The following is an 18747-nucleotide window of genomic DNA, read 5'->3' on the forward strand; positions in this document are numbered from 1 at the left end:
ATTATCGCCTTCGTTTTGAGAGTGGCCTTTAATCAAATACTTATGGGTTATGCTTCGTAAATTATACTTTTGAATTGCATAAAAGTACATTGAGATCAAATATTTATTTTTTGGCTGCCCACAGCAGTTGTCGGAATAAAAAATGAGATCTAACTCTTGAGCATTTTCCGATTTTTCCACAAGATTTTTTATATACAAAAGAACACATGTTCCGATTTCATTAGACCCACGCTTTCCTTCAGCTTCGGTCCAAAAGAAGCAGTCAACATTTTTAGCTTTGAGGTCAGAAACAGTTAAATTATAGCAGTTTATTTTGCTTTTATAATAAAAACTGGAAGAAAACCCTTTTGGTAAGGGAAGAACTGCCTGCAGATCACATATGTACAGTTGTGCAGAATTTTTCCTTGTCGAGGTCCTTTTCTTTTCTACATAGTTCTTTTTCTTCTAGATGTAATGTGTAAACCTCATTTAAATCATTAAAATCATTTTCATCAGAATTTAAAAAAGACTCACAATGATCACATTGATCTTGTTGAACTCTTCCTTAAATATTCTGTAAAACATAATTCTACTTGCAGGGACTAAATTCTCTGTGTTACAGTGTTCTTTGTAGTCCATGTATATGTCTCCAATACTTTTTCCACTTTCGATATATTCGCGGGTTGTTCTGGCACGTAAATAATGGGACTCAACTTTTGGTATATTTTTAATGAATTCCCTTACACTGTTCTTAACTTCAAGGCTTACTTTCGCATGATTGCTATGTCTTCCTCGCATGTCGATTTCTACAAAGCCTTCTTCGCTCTTTTTTTTAAAGCAGTGGATATGACTCTGTCATTTATGTTAAGCGTTGATTTAAAAAATTTTTTGCATACCCTTATGGATTTTGAATTTATCTCCAAATAATATGCGTTATTTAATCCGCGAATGTCTTGAGTGCTACAGTACCTGTATTTTGGCTTAATTTGCATGTCCAGAGTTCCTTAACATGTTTTGTGGTTTTTGTTTTTGACTTTGCGATTTATATCTGGAAGCTTTTCTTTTGCTGCCAACTGCTTCTACTTCTAATTCCGATGAACTGCTTGCAGTAACTGCATATGGATCAAAATCGTCTTCCGAATCATCGCTGAATAGGCCTGCTATCGATATTTGAATAGCAATGTGTACTGTGATTATCCTCCAGTTGAAGATAAACTGAATAATGTTCTAGGTTTGGACACGTCATGTCAGCAAACAATTACAACCGAAATATTTTAACTTTCTAATCCGCGATCACAATGTAAAAAATAAACACGGACTTTTATTTTTTAATTTGTTGCTGTGAAAGAACTAAATATTCTTTTTTGGTCTGATCTAGTTATAAAAGACAGTAATTTCATCTTTACTTTGCTTTGATTCACTTAATAACAACACAAAATTTATGCTAACACACTTCTTGTTACTGTTGTAACATAAAAAGAGGAGCAACTCGAAATGCTACCCTTTTGTTGATAAAACAGTGATCAAACAACCTGAAACACGTGGGCGCAACTAAAAATACTTCTCTTTTGTTGATACAAAAGTAGTTACTTTAGGACATGAAGAGTGAATTAACGGTACTTTTCCTGCGAAAGAGTATACAAAGCAATGGGAAATTTTTACAGTGGACGGACTTGATTATTCTGCATCGTTTTTTGATAAAAAGTGAAAATCCCAAAATTTTGAGTTGCTACGCTTTTGTTGAACAGGTGCGATATTTCCGAAATATCCACAGTCAAAACTGATCGTGTGTACCCCGTTTAAGGCGAATTGAATTCAAATTTGTTCAAATTATTACTAAACTCCAGTCATCGTAGAAAATGTTTCATTGAAAACAAGAATTAATCAAATGTTTTGCAAAAAGTTTCAACGTGTGGCTTTAGTGTTAAGTCTATCTCACACGGGCCATCAATGTCCATTTACCAGCCAAATATCCAATCTGTAGATTTCGTACACACCGACGTAGCCAGGGGCGGACATACCTTAAATATTTTGCTATACAGCTTTTCTAGATTTGTTAGCCCATATACGAGCAAAAATTTGGAGTTTTATAAAATACAACTGTAGTTGGAACTGTGCAATATTAGACTGAGTTAAATCGCAAACAATGCCGTCGCTATTTGCGAGAAATGAATTCATAAAGGAAAGCAGATACATACACACATGCATGTACATACATATATAAGTTGATTACATCCCTGCCAACATTTGCTATCTGTTTATTGTCCAATGAGTCACTTCAATTAGATTGCACAAACGAATGCGATAGTCGCATTCTTATCCAAAAAGATAAAGCTCTCGGGAAGAACTGTTCCACTCATTAGATACTTTTTTGAGTGTCTAATTGGACACTTCAGCAGTGGGATTCTGTAACTCTCTACCGATGGAATTAACGACAAATGTCGATAGTTAGCGATATTTGTCGGTAAGTGCTACACTAATACCTCAATTTGCGTTAATAATTGGTTCCGACAACCTTCAACGCAATGCGAAACAACGCAAATCGAAACACATGTTTCCACGTGTTTATGTGAAGAATTTGTTAATTGGTTCCAAAATTGTTTTTTAGAATTTTTTTCTTCTAAATTTTGCATAACAATTCAATCGAAGCTGATTGTTAACATTTAACTGTACCAATGCTAAATCAATGATATTATTATGTAAAGTATGTCTAAATCAGTCTTTTTACGAAAAAACTAACTAAAATATAATAAAAAATCGTCATATTGTGCGAATGATTTATAACTTTTATTTCTCTGAGAAAAACTGTTTTATTTTTGGTCGAATAAATTTGTTGGTAAAAATATTTATAACAATTTATTGCATCTCCCATAGCCTATCTTGATTACCGCTGCTATTTTCTGAATCCTTGTTCACAAACATTTCAATTGCTTTGGTTATAAGTTTCTATGCTTCTGATATTTGAGTGAATTTTAAAAATATCTTTCTGTGGTAATTAGACGATGTTGATTGTCCCTCCAATTAATGCATGTTCCGAGGCAATGTAAAATAAAAAATCTTTTCTGATTGTTTTATCGTGTGACGTCCTCTTCACGATATTCAAATCCAGATATATTATTTTTTATATAACGCAAATCGAATCTGTAACGCAAATCGAAACAAAATCTATTATTTTTTTGTTAACGCAAATCGAAACAACGCAAATCGAGGTATCAGTGTATTCTGTATACAAATTCTACCGATTTTTATGTCGGTAATTATCGAAAATCATCGGTCAGCTACCGACGAAAAAAAAGGAGTCGTTAAGGCTACCGACATAGAAGAATTTTCATATTTTAAACAAAATAATCAATGAAAATCAAATTTTTAAGAAATGATTTTGGAATATATTTCATGGCAAATAAAAAGGTAAGCTGAGATACATTTCTTTACGCATAAAAAAGAAAATTCTGCGACATATGGAGCATCCTTTCAATCTAAATAATAGGAAGCTTATGACAAATTGGAAATGGATACATTTTATAAAATAACGGAATACATTGGGGGTCATTTGGAAACCTTCAGAATTGCGGGAAAAATCTCTTAGAAAAGAATAACTATTTTCAGTACGGACAAAATATTTTGAAGGATATATTCCGTAAAAGTTGCTACCCATATAAAAATGTATTGGTGGTTTCGATTAGCATCAACATTAAAAGAAAGAAGAATATCACCATGGTCGTCATATTCCCTGATAATGCGTAATTCTGATATAACAGATAAATATGCACAATTTAAATATTCCTGTTCAAAATATACATATTAAATGTTAGAATTTTAAATCTACTGTTTCAAACAATTCAACCAATTTGTCGAATATTACACTTGCCGGGTTATGAGAATATATACGCATATCCAATGGATTTGACAATCCACCGGAATAAATAAAAAATGAAATAAATTTAGTTCTATGTATGTAAACGTAGTTTTAGCTATATATGTAATATATTTTTTCTACATGTAATTTGAAACATACTTATTTTATATACAATAGTGATTTAAATAATTTCATTATAAATTTGAATTATGTTTAAAAATTAGAATAATTTATATACTTCTTATACGCTTTTCATTTTGAAATGACGTGCATCTTCTTTTAAATTCCGTCATTCTACCGATATTCGTCGCTAAAATTTTTGTATCGATAACATTGAGTTACAGAATAGCACTTTCGGTAATTCAACCGAAAATTTTCGTTAATTATCAATATCGGTTCGGTAGAAAAAAAAGTTACAGAATCCCACTACAGAAAGTTATTAAAACGATAATATCGGTGGAGCAATGGTAAGCATGCTCGCTTTGCAATCTGAATGCTCGGGTTCGATTCCCAGGCCAGTCGACATTTTTTTAATGACAAATCATTTTTTTTAACTATAAAACATTAATATAGCTAAAAACTTGATAAAAATAATAAATAAAAAAGAACAACATTTTATTTTCTTCATTATAACTTAATTTAATTCCTTTTTATTTTATGTTTTGTTTTATTGTTGTGTCGTTAATCCTTTGTTTGGGTTAGTTTTGACTTTTTGGTTTTTATACCCTCCACCATAGGATGGGGGTATATTAAGTTTGTCACTACGCTTGTAACTACTCGAAATAATCATTGTAGACCCCACAAAGTATATATATTCTTGATCAGCGTGCAATTCTACATCGATGTAGCCATGTCCGTCCGTCTGTGGAAATCACTCTAGCGTCCGAACAGATTGACGTAGGTTGATGAAATTTTGGGAAAATATGTTATATTTATGTAGGACTTTTGGTATTGAAAGCGGGCTATGTAGGTCCACGCTTTCGTATAGCCCCCATACAAAATGACGCGTGACGCGTCGTCGTTTTAAGGAATTGTTAAGATATTTGGGCCATTTTACCACCGAATTGGTTGTAATTTGGTACTTTGTGTCTCCAGAGGCCAAAAAATATTCCTACCAAAGTTGGGTTATATAGGTCCACGTTTTGGTATAGCCCCCATATAAGGCCCCATATAAAGTACGCGTCATTTTAATATATTTTGAATGTATTAGACCCATTTGACCACAAAATTGGTTGTAATTTGGTATTTTGTGTCTTCAGAGGCCAGAAAACATTCCTACCAAAGTTGGGTTATATAGGTCCACATTTTGGTATAGCCCCCACATAAGGCCCCTTATAAAGTACGCGTCATTTTAATATATGTTGAATGTATTGGACCCATTTGACCAAAGCATCGGTTGTAATTTTGTATTTTGTGTTTCCAGATGCTAAGAAACATTTCTACCATAAAATGTTTATATAGGTCCACGTGTTGATATAGCCCCCATAATACAATATCTCCCGATTTTCGATATTTTGAACGTTTTAGCCTCATTATCACACCGAGTTGGCTGAAATTTGGTATTTAGTCTTCTTTAGGCGTATAAAACTTTCCCCCAGAAATTTTTAGGTATAGGTCTGAAATTTGTGGTGGAGGGTATAAAAAGTTCGGCCCGACCGAACTTAACGCTTTTCTTACTTGTTATCATTTAATTTAATTCATTATATTTTTATACCCTCCACCATAGTATGGAGGGTATATTAAGTTTGTTTTTCCGTTTGTAACGCATTGAAATACTCATTTGCGACCCTATGAAGTATATATATTCTTGATCAGGGTAAAATTCTGAGTCGATCTGAGCACGTCCGTCCGTCCGTCCGTCTGTGGTAATCACTCTAGCATCCACAAAAATGGAGATAGGACGCTGAAATTTTGGGAAAATGCGTCTTTTGTTTGCAGGCAGGTCAAGCTCGATGATGGGCTATATCGGTCCACGTTTAAGTATAGCCCCCATATAACGGTACCCCCCGATTTACGGTATTTTGACGTTTTTAGCGACATTTTCAAACTGATTTGGCTATAATTTGACATTAAGGGTTCGTGAGAGTCAATAAACATACATATATAACAAAACTTGTGGACATAGGTCCACGTTTTGGTATAGCCCCCATATAACGGTACCCCCCGATTTGCGGTATTTTGACGTTTTTAGCTACATTTTCAGACCGATTTAGCTATAATTTGACATTTAGGGTTCTTAAGTATCAATAAACTTATATAACAAAAGTTGTGGACCTAGGTCCACGTTTTGGTATAGTCCCCATATAACGGTACCCCCCGATTTACGATATTTTGACGTTTTTAGCTACATTTTCAGACCGATTAAGCTATAATTTGACATTTAGGGTTCTTAAGTATCAATAAACGTATATAACAAAAGTTGTGGACCTAGGTCCACGTTTTGGTGTAGCCCCCATATAACGGTACCCCCCGATTTACGGTATTTTGAAGTTTTTAGCTACATTTTCAGACCGTTTTGGCTATAATTTGACATTAAGGGTTCTTGAGTGTCAATAAACTTATATAACAAAACTTGTGGACATAGGTCCACGTTTTGGTATAGCCCCCATATAACGGTACCCCCCGATTTACGGTATTTTGACGTTTTTAAGTTTTTTTCAAGTTCGATGATGGGCTATATCGGTCCACGTTTAAGTATAGCCCCCATATAACGGTACCCCCCGATTTACCGTATTTTGACGTTTTTAGCGACATTTTCAAACCGATTTGGCTATAATTTGACATTAAGGGTTCTTGAGAGTCAATAAACATATATAACAAAACTTGTGGACATAGGTCCACGTTTTGGTATAGCCCCCATATAACGGTACCCCCCGATTTGCGGTATTTTGACGTTTTTAGCTACATTTTCAGACCGATGTAGCTATAATTTGACATTTAGGGTTCTTAAGTGTCAATAAACTTATATAACAAAAGTTGTGGACATAGGTCCACGTTTTGGTATAGCCCCCATATAACGGTACCCCCCGATTTGAGGTATTTTGGCGTTTTTAGCTACATTTTCAGACCGATCTAGCTATAATTTGACATTTAGGGTTCTTAAGTGTCAATAAACTTATATAACAAAAGTTGTGGGCATAGGTCCACGTTTTGGTATAGCCCCCATGTAACGTTACCCCCCGACATACGGTATTTTGACGTTTTTAAGTTTTTTTCAATTTCGATGATGGGCTATATCGGTCCACGTTTAAGTATAGCCCCCATATAACGGTACCCCCCGATTTACGGTATTTTGACGTTTTTAGCGACATTTTCAAACCGATTTGGCTATAATTTGACATTAAGGGTTCTTGAGAGTCAATAAACATATATAACAAAACTTGTGGACATAGGTCCACGTTTTGGTATAGCCCCCATATAACGGTACCCCCCGATTTACGGTATTTTGACGTTTTTAAGTTTTTTTCAAGTTCGATGATGGGCTATATCGGTCCACGTTTAAGTATAGCCCCCATATAACGGTACCCCCCGATTTACGGTATTTTGACGTTTTTAAGTTTTTTTCAAGTTCGATGATGGGCTATATCGGTCCACGTTTAAGTATAGCCCCCATATAACGGTACCCCCCGATTTACGGTATTTTGACGTTTTTAGCGACATTTTCAAACCGATTCTTGAGAGTCAATAAACATATATAACAAAACTTGTGGACATAGGTCCACGTTTTGGTATAGCCCCCATATAACGGTACCCCCCGATTTGCGGTATTTTGACGTTTGTAGCTACATTTTCAGACCGATGTAGCTATAATTTGACATTTAGGGTTCTTAAGTGTCAATAAACTTATATAACAAAAGTTGTGGACATAGGTTCACGTTTTGGTATAGCCCCCATATAACGGTACCCCCCGATTTGAGGTATTTTGGCGTTTTTAGCTACATTTTCAGACCGATCTAGCTATAATTTGACATTTAGGGTTCTTAAGTGTCAATAAACTTATATAACAAAAGTTGTGGGCATAGGTCCACGTTTTGGTATAGCCTCCATGTAACGTTGCCCCCCGACTTACGGTATTTTGACGTTTTTAGCTACATTTTCATACCGATGTATGTAGCTATAATTTGACATTTAGGGTTCTTAAGTGTCAATAAACTTATATAACAAAAGTTGTGGGCATAGGTCCACGTTTTGGTACAGCCCCCATATAACGGTACCCCCGATTTACGGTATTTTGACGGTTTTAGTTACATTTTCAGACCGATTTAGCTATAATTTGACATGTAGGGTTCTTAAGTGTCAATAAACTTATATACATTTAGGGTTCTTAAGTGTCAATAAACTTATATAACAAAAGTTGTGGGCATAGGTCCACGTTTTGGTATAGCCCCCATATAACGGTACCCCCCGATTTACGGTATTTTGACGGTTTTAGCTACATTTTCAGACCGATTTAGCTATAATTTGACATGTAGGGTTCTTAAGTGTCAATAAACTTATATAACAAAAGTTGTGGACATAGGTCCACGTTTTGGTATAGCCCCCATATAACGGTAAAGGCTCAAAAACTGTCAACATAGGCCCATGTTTTATTATAACACCTATATAACGGTACGTCCCAATTTCTAGCCCACCAAAAATTGTGAACATACATATTTAGATATAGGCACCATAAAAAAGAGCCTCCCGAATGAAGAATTTTATGTACATTATCTGACATTTTAACGTACCCACTTAAAGTTGGGGACAGGAATGAAAACTAATTATTCCATTTTAGTTCAGAATATTTTATGGTGGAGGGTATGAAAAGTTCGGCCCGGCCGAACTTAATGCTTTTTTACTTGTTATAATTGTTTCAGGAATTGTCGCTTATATTAATTTTGTCATTTGAAAAATGTGATGTCGCCTGACCTCAATCGAACCCCGGACATTCAGATTGCAAAGCGAGCATGCTTACCATTGCACCACCGGCGTATATAACCATCTGTGTACAAGTTTGTTCAACTTACAACAATTCTAAAAATAAATGTAAGCTGTCTAATTTGTATCCAAATAAATGATGGAAAATAGATATGTCTATCTAATTTCCATCCTTCATTGGGATATAAATGAGATAGCTTACATTTATTTTTAGATACATATGTTATTGTTGTTATTTGTCTATCGTATTCTTTTCTAAATGGTGACTGGATACGATACAAATGGGATAACAATGCAATTGTTATTGTATATTAGACAAATGTCGCATTTTTACAGAAAATTAGACACCAAAAAGATCCTCATTTATAAAATTAGATAAAACTCACTTCCAATTGCTGGCAAGGGATACCACATGTGAATGCATTCTCATGAAATTTATTACATACTTATTTCATTTGAAGGGTCATGTGTTTTTATTAATGCAATGTTGCCAACTGTCCCCAAAATTCTTCCCCATGAAAGGCTTATGGGTATTTTACACGATATTTATTTTACATATGCGTTGTCACTTTTATATACAAAACGTATATGCAAAGTGACAACACATTTGTAAAATAACATATCGTGTAAAGTACCCATTAAAAATATACTTTTTCGATTCTGTGGGATACTGTAATGCATGTAAGCAACAATGGAAATAACTTTATCAGAATGTGTTTACAATAGTTCTTTGTTGTGGTTATGACTCAATGTACTTATAAACAATTCTGATTAATTTTGCAATGAACTCATATGAACAACAAGATAATGAGTTAATTGTAAATATGTAAATAACTCTTGACGTTCACAAAATAAAAATAAAAAAAACGCCAACCCTCCAAATTGTGAGACCGGGCACCGTCGAAATGTTGTTTATTGCTGTAGTATGCAATACCAACAAATTAGTTATGTGTTTTTTCGTCGAGAATCGACGAACACATAGCAGTGGGAAAGATTTGGTTTTGTTTGCAAGTGAAATTGCTCGAGTTTAGGTAGTGCCAAAGAAATTCTCGATCTGAGTGTTTCTTTGCACACGTATCTATTTGAGCTTGTTGCAAAAAGCTTAGAGTGTGTATGTTAGTTGTAGTTTTAGTAATAAGTTCAAATTAAATATACTGTCGAAAAAATTTATGTAAATATTTTAATAATGAACCATGGTGGAATAAGAAGGTGTTACATCAAATCATACCAAACGTCAAATTTGGTCACAATAATGCCCTAAACACATACAACGTTTGAGTAAAGTTTTGTGCCATTTCTGGTAGATGAATAAAGGACAAAGTGCTGCCAAGTTTCAAATGAGTAAAGTTTTGTGCCATTTCTGGTAGATGAATAAAGGACAAAGTTTAAATTTTTCTTTATTCTTCTATCAGAAATGACACAAAACTTTACTCAAACGTTGTATGTGTTTAGGGCTTAATGCATTGCTGCAAGATCTATTTAACAGGTCACGTAAGTAGCACAACAACAACTCTATTTTGGCCGAAAATTCTTCAATATGTCAAAATGTTTGTTTACGTTTTCATACAATTTATTCACAATAACAAAATATTTGACAGATTGAAACCAATCAGCTGGCCGTTTTACGCCACCTTATAATTTCATCATGCATTGCTGTGAATTGCTTGTTCACATTTTGTATGAGATTTTATTCACAATAATGTATTTTGACAACAAGTATGATGATCAGCTGTTTTTGGCGCTACACCTTATTCCACCACGTAATGAACTCAAATTGTTAAATAAGCTAGTTACTGAATACGTGTTATTGAAACCATACACAATAATTTTAAGTATCAATCATGTTAAGAAGTTATACGATTTTTATTGTTGGGAAAAAATCTCAAGAAAATTAAACTTGACATTTGAGGTTTCACAAAAACTCTCCGCCAAAAATTGTCAACATATGTATGTATGTAGGTCCACACTTCGACATAGTCCCCATACAAAGCTACCGCTTTATTGAATACATTTTTTGAAACATTTCTGACATGTAGTGCGATTATCTAACACATTTTTTGAGTTACCGACAAAAATCGTTAAAATTAAAACGCAAAATTATGAATGAAAAGTTCAAATAAAAGTTGACAACACTCTTGCTATCGGTAGAACTTTACGACTGCTTTTTATTCGTCGCTAACTTACCGAAAAACATCGGTATTTACCGAAATTATAAGTATTTTAATTTTACCGACAATTGTCGGTAACTCAAAAAAAGAGTTAGAGAATCGCACTACTGATTTTTGACTCGTCGAACTTCTTCTTCCCCACCTAGAATTGTGGACAGGAATGGATACTAACTTTTCCATTTTATTTCAGAATATTTTATGGTGGAGGGTATAATTTAAAAATTGTTCACTGCTTCATAAATACCTTCTTAAATGAAGTATGTAGGTTAAAAACAAAATTCGAATGCTATTTACTTGATTGGATTTTTTGTGCGAAAATTTGCTGATTCACACGATACAAATGAAATATTTGTTTTGGTTACAGAATTATTTGCTACTCGTTCCTTCTTCTTAGCCCAAACGCACAGAAACTGACTAAAAGTGTACAAAAATATATGTACCTACAAAAAAAAAACATACAAAACAAGATAATTGATGCTATTTTTGATTTTATCTCCGTTCTCTCTATTCATTTGGAAATGTGCGTCATAGTTTTCATGAAAATTGTGGAGGAAAATGCTGAGGGCGATGAACTACATATTTCACACAAGAACAGTGTCGCCCTGTAGTCTTTACACACTCTCAATTTATTTTTACAAAAAAATAAAAAAATACAATATACATACACATTAGGGTGGTAGCACTTCGACTTTTTCTCAATTTTCTTCCTGAAGTAGCAATGAATAAACTAGGGCGAAATTGGATGTTCCATCAATACCACCAAACGTAAAATTTTCTTCAAAATTGATTGATGTGAATTGTTTGTTTAGCTTTTAATTTAATTCACAAAAATGTATTTATTTTTTAATTCGTAACCTTCTATTTGTAATTCGAAAATTCCATATGTAATTCGAATTATTCCATTTGTACTTCGAATTATTCCATTTGTAATTCGAATTATTCCATTTGTGAGTCAGACGACTAGCCCCAACATCACTTTGGGCGACATCTGTTAGGATCAAAAAAGAAAGCTTTGGGGCCATACTTTTCTTTGTCTATGTGATCATTACGGGAAGCAAACATAGACTGTTGCAGCAAAAGTACGTTCCTGATTAAACGTTGTAAATAAAGTACGAACATACACAACGCGGAAGTTGAACATCGGTAAGCTGCAATCACAACATATAGTCACAGTATATTCCACTCAACTGCCCCAATTGCTTAATCAAAGCACTCCTTGTGCCGATAACATATCGGCACATTGGCAAAGTATTGCCCACTTCATGCAAACAGCTGCAATATCCCCACTTGGATACCCATGGTATGACCAGGGGCTCAATTCTGTTTCTATGAAAATGTGAAATGATAACTTTTATAAAGGAGAAACTGTCATATGAAAAAAAATTATAAGGAACATATTTTTCATTTAAAATTTTCATAGAACAAGAATCCAGCCCCAGAAGTATCGTGCTGCTAACGAAAAGAAAAAGTAGCCCTACACTTTACACCGGCCAAGATCACCCATATACGTTAACGTGGATACAACAACAACATAACTTCTCTTTATTTTTATCTGCCGTGTATTAGCAACGGAAAGAGTATCTCAGAGAGACCAATGCACAAAATATTTTGAGCACCAACGCTTTACACCAGAATGCGACACCTCTTTACTCGCGAGAAAGCAAAGAGAGCTTCTCTCTCCACTCACTAATGGAAAAACCATGCACTGACAACAGTGTTTGCTGTACAGCAGGAATCGGCACTAACACAAACGCATTGTTTGCGGCCTCACGCATACGACTCTCTCTCGCTCTCTCTACAAACAGCGTGTGCGTTACTGCATTGTAAAATTAAAAATCATTGAAATTAGCGACAACACAACCTTCTTCATTGACTTCTAAACGAAGACTGAGAGGTGGTTGTTATTCTCATCAAGGGCACGTGTGCCCCTTTTTGCCGGATGCTGCTCTACAGCAGCAGCAGGCAACCCATACCAATGCACATTGCGTTGTTTGCATTAGTATTGGAGACATAACATGCTTCATAGTCATTTCGCTAAGAGGACGCATACACAAAAAACAAAAGAAGCGACGCACCACCTTCTTCATTGCCTGCTTCGAGAGTTACCGTGTGCACCATTTTAGCGAAATGTTTAGAAATTTTGTGAGGGAGGTACCAGAAGGAGTTGACCGATATGGCTTATCTTCGAACTTAAACTAAGTTTGGACAAAACATTATCAACGATCGAATCGGCAGATCCGTTCGAGAGTTACATTGCGCTCCAACCACTACACACGGTGTCATAGGAGTTTTTGAACCTTTCAGTCTATTTTCTCAGGAAGTATGGTTTTGCCCCTGATGAAACTTGTACCGCCGTATGGGGGGCCGTGAATACAAGCTGTTACAAAAAAAATCAAAACGATTCGAGAGCAGGCCTTAAACTGAACTTTTCCGAAATTTTGTGTGGGAGGTACCCGAAGGCGTGGACCGATTGAGTCCATATTGGTAGAAACTGCGTCCAGTTTGGTAGAAATTTAACGATGTGCAAAGTATGGACCAAATCGGTTACTTCCTTCAAGAGTAATCGTGCGCTCAAATTTTCCGAACATTTTCGAACTTTTGTGGGGTAGGTACCTGAAGGAGTGGACCGATATGGTCCATCTTCGAACTTAAACTAAGCTTGGACAAAATATTACGAAAGCCACATTTTGGATCAAATCGGTTCATCCGTTCGAGAGTTATCGTGCGCACCAGCCAGCCAGTAAGACAGATGGACGGACATTGCTAAATCGACTCCAAATTGTCTGAAACACATTTCGTCCAAACATACTTGGGGTCTAAAACGATTATTTCGATGAGGCACATTTTGCCCGTATGAAAGTGTATATGGCGAATAACAAAATTCCTTTACAATTCCATTTGAAAAAAATTAAAAATTTTTTTGCGAGCACATCTACGATTTTTTGTATAGAGGTAAAGGAAAAAATCCGGTTTCAAATCTACTCGCGTTCACGAAATTGGCCAAAGCGCGCAAAAGTTATAGCGGTTTTTATTCTCATATAAAGAAAACAAGTAAGAACAGACTATAGTCGGACGGGGCCGACCATGTGATACCCTATACCACTATCCCTGTGCACTAGCTTTCCGGGCTAGCTGTTATAAGATGTGCATTAGAAATTTTACCAATTTTCACACAAAAGTTTTGATCAATTTAACCCGCTAAATATTATCCGATCATACCGTTGACTTGCACGCTACTTCTTCATCTCAAACCAAAACTACGTTTAAAATTTCGCGCCGATCGGACTATTATTGCGACCTACAGAGCGGCTACAAAATCGAGCAAAAATTTTGTTTTTGGTCCATTTCATCCCTTTAACATTTCACGATCATCGCCAAAAACTAATCAGTTCTATTCTGGTCCAAACCCGACCTCCATACTAAATTTCGTGACAATCGGTCCATAATTGCGGCCTCTAGCTTGATTACAATTTTTAATGGACGGACAGACGGACGGACGGACGGACGGACACACATCGCTAAATCGCTTTATCTCGTCGAGATATGAAGTTTGGTATACCACATGAGGGGTCTACGACGAATATTTCGCGGCGTTACATGAATTTTTGGGAAAACAAACTTATTATACCCTTTTCCACATTGTGGTATAGGGTATAAATATTTAAAAATATCTTTTTTGTTGTTATGAGAAAATGTATGCATAAATCGTTAACAGCATTCCATATCTATTCGTGGATGTTTAAAAAGTTATTAAATTTATTATTATTTTCGCGGAAAATCAACAAATAATAAAAAATTTTGAAGTAAATCCAAATTATCCTTTCCCAGAATCCGTACAAACCCTCAAAAAATAAATTAAAAAATATATGCGGAATCTAGACAATGCGTAGAAAAATATGATACCAAATTTATGGAGATTGGGTACATAAATTGCATATTATAGCAACAACAAAAGAGAAAAACTTATTGTTGGAAAATATTGTTGCAAATATTTTTTTGGTTTGATTCTAAAAATTCGAAAAAAATATTTGGGAGTTCTCCAACTATTTTGCTAAAATCCCATAGAATAATGAATGTATACAGTTAAAACTTCATCAAAAAATATGGTTTACAATCGCGAGAGTTTAACTGATTACTGTGATAACTTATATGTGTAGGAAATTAAGAGTAATATTGAAATTACAATCATTCAATTAATATTAAAATTAAAAAGCCAGTTATTCGCGAATTAGTTAAAGTCGGTTGATGCGCATTCGTTTTTTGATACAGCGAATCAATCACTTTCAAAATTTATGCATATTTCGATGTTTCACTCAGGGGCCATTGTGTGCCGCCAGTTGCATCATACACTGCAAAAAACCTTAAAGTTGGTAAAAGTCGCGCAATGTGCATACGATTTTGATGCGCATCCGGTTTCATCAGCGCCTATCAAAAATACGTCAAAATATAACTATTTTAATTAGATTCTTCAAGAACCGCGGATGTGCCTTCATATTCAATTTTTTGTGAAAGACCCATATTACTCGCGTATCTCTTTTCTTTTATGACACGCGTTTTCGCAAATATTATAATCGCAAGTAAAGGATTCCATTTATGTAAACAATTTTAAAGAAAATCGCGGTTTAGTACGCGGATTTGTCAAAATATATTTTTGCTGATTTTCCGATTTTCAAGGTATCTATATCCGCGGTTTTAGTAGATGGACTCTATCGCGGAAGGCTTCATTAGAACCGTCGCGTAAAAAAACTAAATTCACGCGGGTTTCAAAGGAAATTGAATGACAGTTGTAAATTTTACACGCAAAAAAATATGTTTTGTAAGAAAATTCACGCATGAAATTTTGGCTTTTCGACTCCAATTACTAGGATGCTGTAAGGAGCACACTCATGAGATATGCACCAAACGATGTAAAATCACGAGTTCTATAATCGTGTTATGAGTTTGGAATATTATCTTATTGCGCGTCCGTATTATTAAAAAAATTCAAAAAACCCCGAAATTCCGACTTCAAAATGTCAGCATCAATTTTCGGTGGATGCAGTGGATATATCGAAAAATCATACACTACAATCTTGTTGTCCATGGAGTATTCTATGATTCTTTCTTTGGATATATGTCTATAAAATGTAAGGTTAAGCCAAAAATCGTATGGGAACTTAAAAAAACTTGTTGGCTTCAACCCATTTTTACTCATTTTTCTACATTGATGCCAACACAGCTTCCACGAAAATTAATTTTAATGGTCGACATTATGGGATCCCTCCTAAAACACTTCATTTTAAAGAATTGTAGTCATACTTTATAGGATATATTAACAGTTCGCGAATTCTGATAGGGTGAAACTCGGATTCATCGATTGCAAAACATTTTTGTTATTCGCCATATACCCTCGTTAGCATAAATAATGAAGGTATAAAAAAACCTTAAACTTTACATGTTCCAAATTTTGTGTGGGAGATACCCTAAGAAGTGGTACGATGTAAGTTCCATATTTGGACGTAATCCATGTACTGAATAAGCCGGCGTCTACCGTTCTTTTGCAATTCGTTCTTTTGCTAATTTTTAAACCTAAGGGATTTAGTATTTGACCAGTGAATGCTGTAGCATCATTTTTGGATGAATATGAACAATATCGGCTAATGTTTTGGTATAGCCCCCTTATAGCGGTACCTTCCGATCTTCGGTATTTCGGATATTTAAGCCACATTTTCCTACTAAATTAGCTGTAATTTGGTACTTAGGGTTCTTAGTGGTCACAAAACATATCCACCAAAAATCGTGGACCTGGGTCCACGTTTGGGTATAGCCTCCATATAACGGTACCTTCCGATTTTCAGTATTTTGAGGATTTAAGCTAAATTTTCCGAAAATCAATTATTTCCCCTGCAGTAATTAATAATTTAGTATCCTTTATGCCTAAAAGATGTGATTGTGTCATCCAGAATAGAGAATAAGCAACGAAATATTGATTTCAATAGTTTTTGCTGTACCTCAAATGGGGGGGTGCTTTAGTTTTGTCCGCTTATATTTGCGACCTAAAATGTTTTTTGAATATTAACATTTGTTTATTAAATTCTGATCTCCTTATTTTTGTATTTTTCAATTATAAAGATATAAATAAATAAAAAGAAAAATAAAAAATAAATTTATAATTTAGTTTTCATAAAAAAATTATCATTTCAAAAAAATTTACTGAGGGGGTGCATTAGTTTTGGCCGATACTGTATGTACGCGAGTGTTATGTTGGGCACAACCAAGTTTAGTTAGTGCCGCCAGATTTTTTGGAGCTCCAGGGCCATTATCTCAAAAAGTATGGACTTGTCCCCGAAAAAGAATACACCGTCAAGGAAAAGAATACAAAGTCAGAATTTCGATTTTTAACAAAAAATGTGCCGTTCATTGACCATTAATCGGTCAAAAAAATTTTAAGGAAAATTCTCTTATTTGAAGACAAAATTTTGATGTATTCAATACACTCACAAAAATATATGTAGACTGAACACCAAGTTTCTGTAATTTTGGGTGAATAATGTGGCTAAAACCTTAAAAACCCGAAAATTGAGCGGTACCGTTCCACGGGGGTTATATCAAAACGTGAACCAATACCAACAATTCTCTGTAAAAATATTTCGCAAGACCTGGCGAAGACTAAATACCAAATATCAGCTACATTGATTGTTTAATGTGGCTAAAACCTTGAAAATACCGAAAATCAGGCGATACCGTTCTATTGGAGCTAAATGAAAACGTGGACATATGTACATAATTTTTATCAGAAAAGTTTTTTGGTCCATTGGGAACCCTCACTGCAAAATTTCCGCGTATTTGGGCGTGAAACATATGTAAAATCTTCAAAATTCCGAAAATCGGGAGGTACCGTTATATGGGGTCTATATCAAAACGTGGACACATGGACATAATTTGTATCGGAAAAGTTTTTTGTAAAGTGGAAACCCCGCATCTCAAAATTCAACCAATTTGGTTGATAAGTTTAGCTAAAATATTCAAAATTCCGAATCATTAAAAAAGTACAGTTGCATGGGGACTATCCCAAAACATGGACCGACCTTCCCAATTTTTTGCTCTCGACATTGTCAGTGAACTATAAGTATTTATACCAAAATTCATCTGACAACGTCAACTCCATTTATATTTGGTCACCGTTTATTTGAACTCGCAACACAGTGCAGCGTTTTTTTGAGGTTATGCGCCATTATCTCGGGAACTGTGGACTTGCTCTCGAAAAAGATTACAATGACGTAACGGGGGCCGCACAAACACCCTGCTACCAAAAAATTCATAACGATTCGTGAGGTCTCACTAAACTGCACTTATTTCAAATTTTGTGTGGGAGGTACCTGAAGGTGTGGACTGATATAATCCATATTCGAACCTGATGTATGCCTAGGGGTAGTATTACCATATGCAAAGTTTGGTTCAATTCGGTTACTCCCTTCGAGAGTTATCGTGCGCACAAGTTTTGCGACAATTTTTGAACATTTGTGGGGGAAGTACCTGAAGGAGTGGACCTATATGGCCCATCTTCGAACTTAAGTCAAATCTAGACAAAATATTTCGATACCCAAAATATGAACCGAATCGATTGATCCGTTTGAGAGTTATCGTGCGCACCAGCCAGACAGAAAGACGGACAGACATTGCTACATCTACTTAAAATTGTCTGAAATGGATATCGTACAAAAATACTTGGGGTCTAAAACCATTATTTCGATGAGACACATTTTTGGTCGTATCAAAGTGTATATACCCTCTTTAGCCTAAAGGCTGAGGGTATAAAAATGATCTTTGCCCTAATAGGCAAAATTT

The 18747-nt window shown here is 35.0% G+C and overlaps 1 protein-coding gene across 7 annotated transcripts in view; it reads right to left on the reverse strand.

Annotated features, from left to right (window-relative positions):
• LOC141403880 (G-protein coupled receptor Mth2-like) overlaps positions 1–18747 on the reverse strand; it is a 536210-nt gene that overhangs the window by 471915 nt on the left and 45548 nt on the right. Inside the window, exon 1 of one of the 7 annotated variants that reach the window (XM_073986946.1) lies at positions 2001–2108. The exons of the other annotated variants lie outside the window; for them this stretch is intronic. The gene's annotated coding sequence lies outside the window, so the exon portion shown is untranslated. Of the gene's footprint in view, positions 1–2000; positions 2109–18747 lie in introns of those variants that run through there. 7 annotated transcript variants of the gene reach the window in all.

This window comes from Musca autumnalis, unplaced genomic scaffold (assembly GCF_047663935.1).
Source record: "Musca autumnalis isolate F117 unplaced genomic scaffold, ASM4766393v1 scaffold_4, whole genome shotgun sequence".
Classification (NCBI taxonomy): Eukaryota; Metazoa; Arthropoda; class Insecta; order Diptera; family Muscidae; genus Musca; species Musca autumnalis.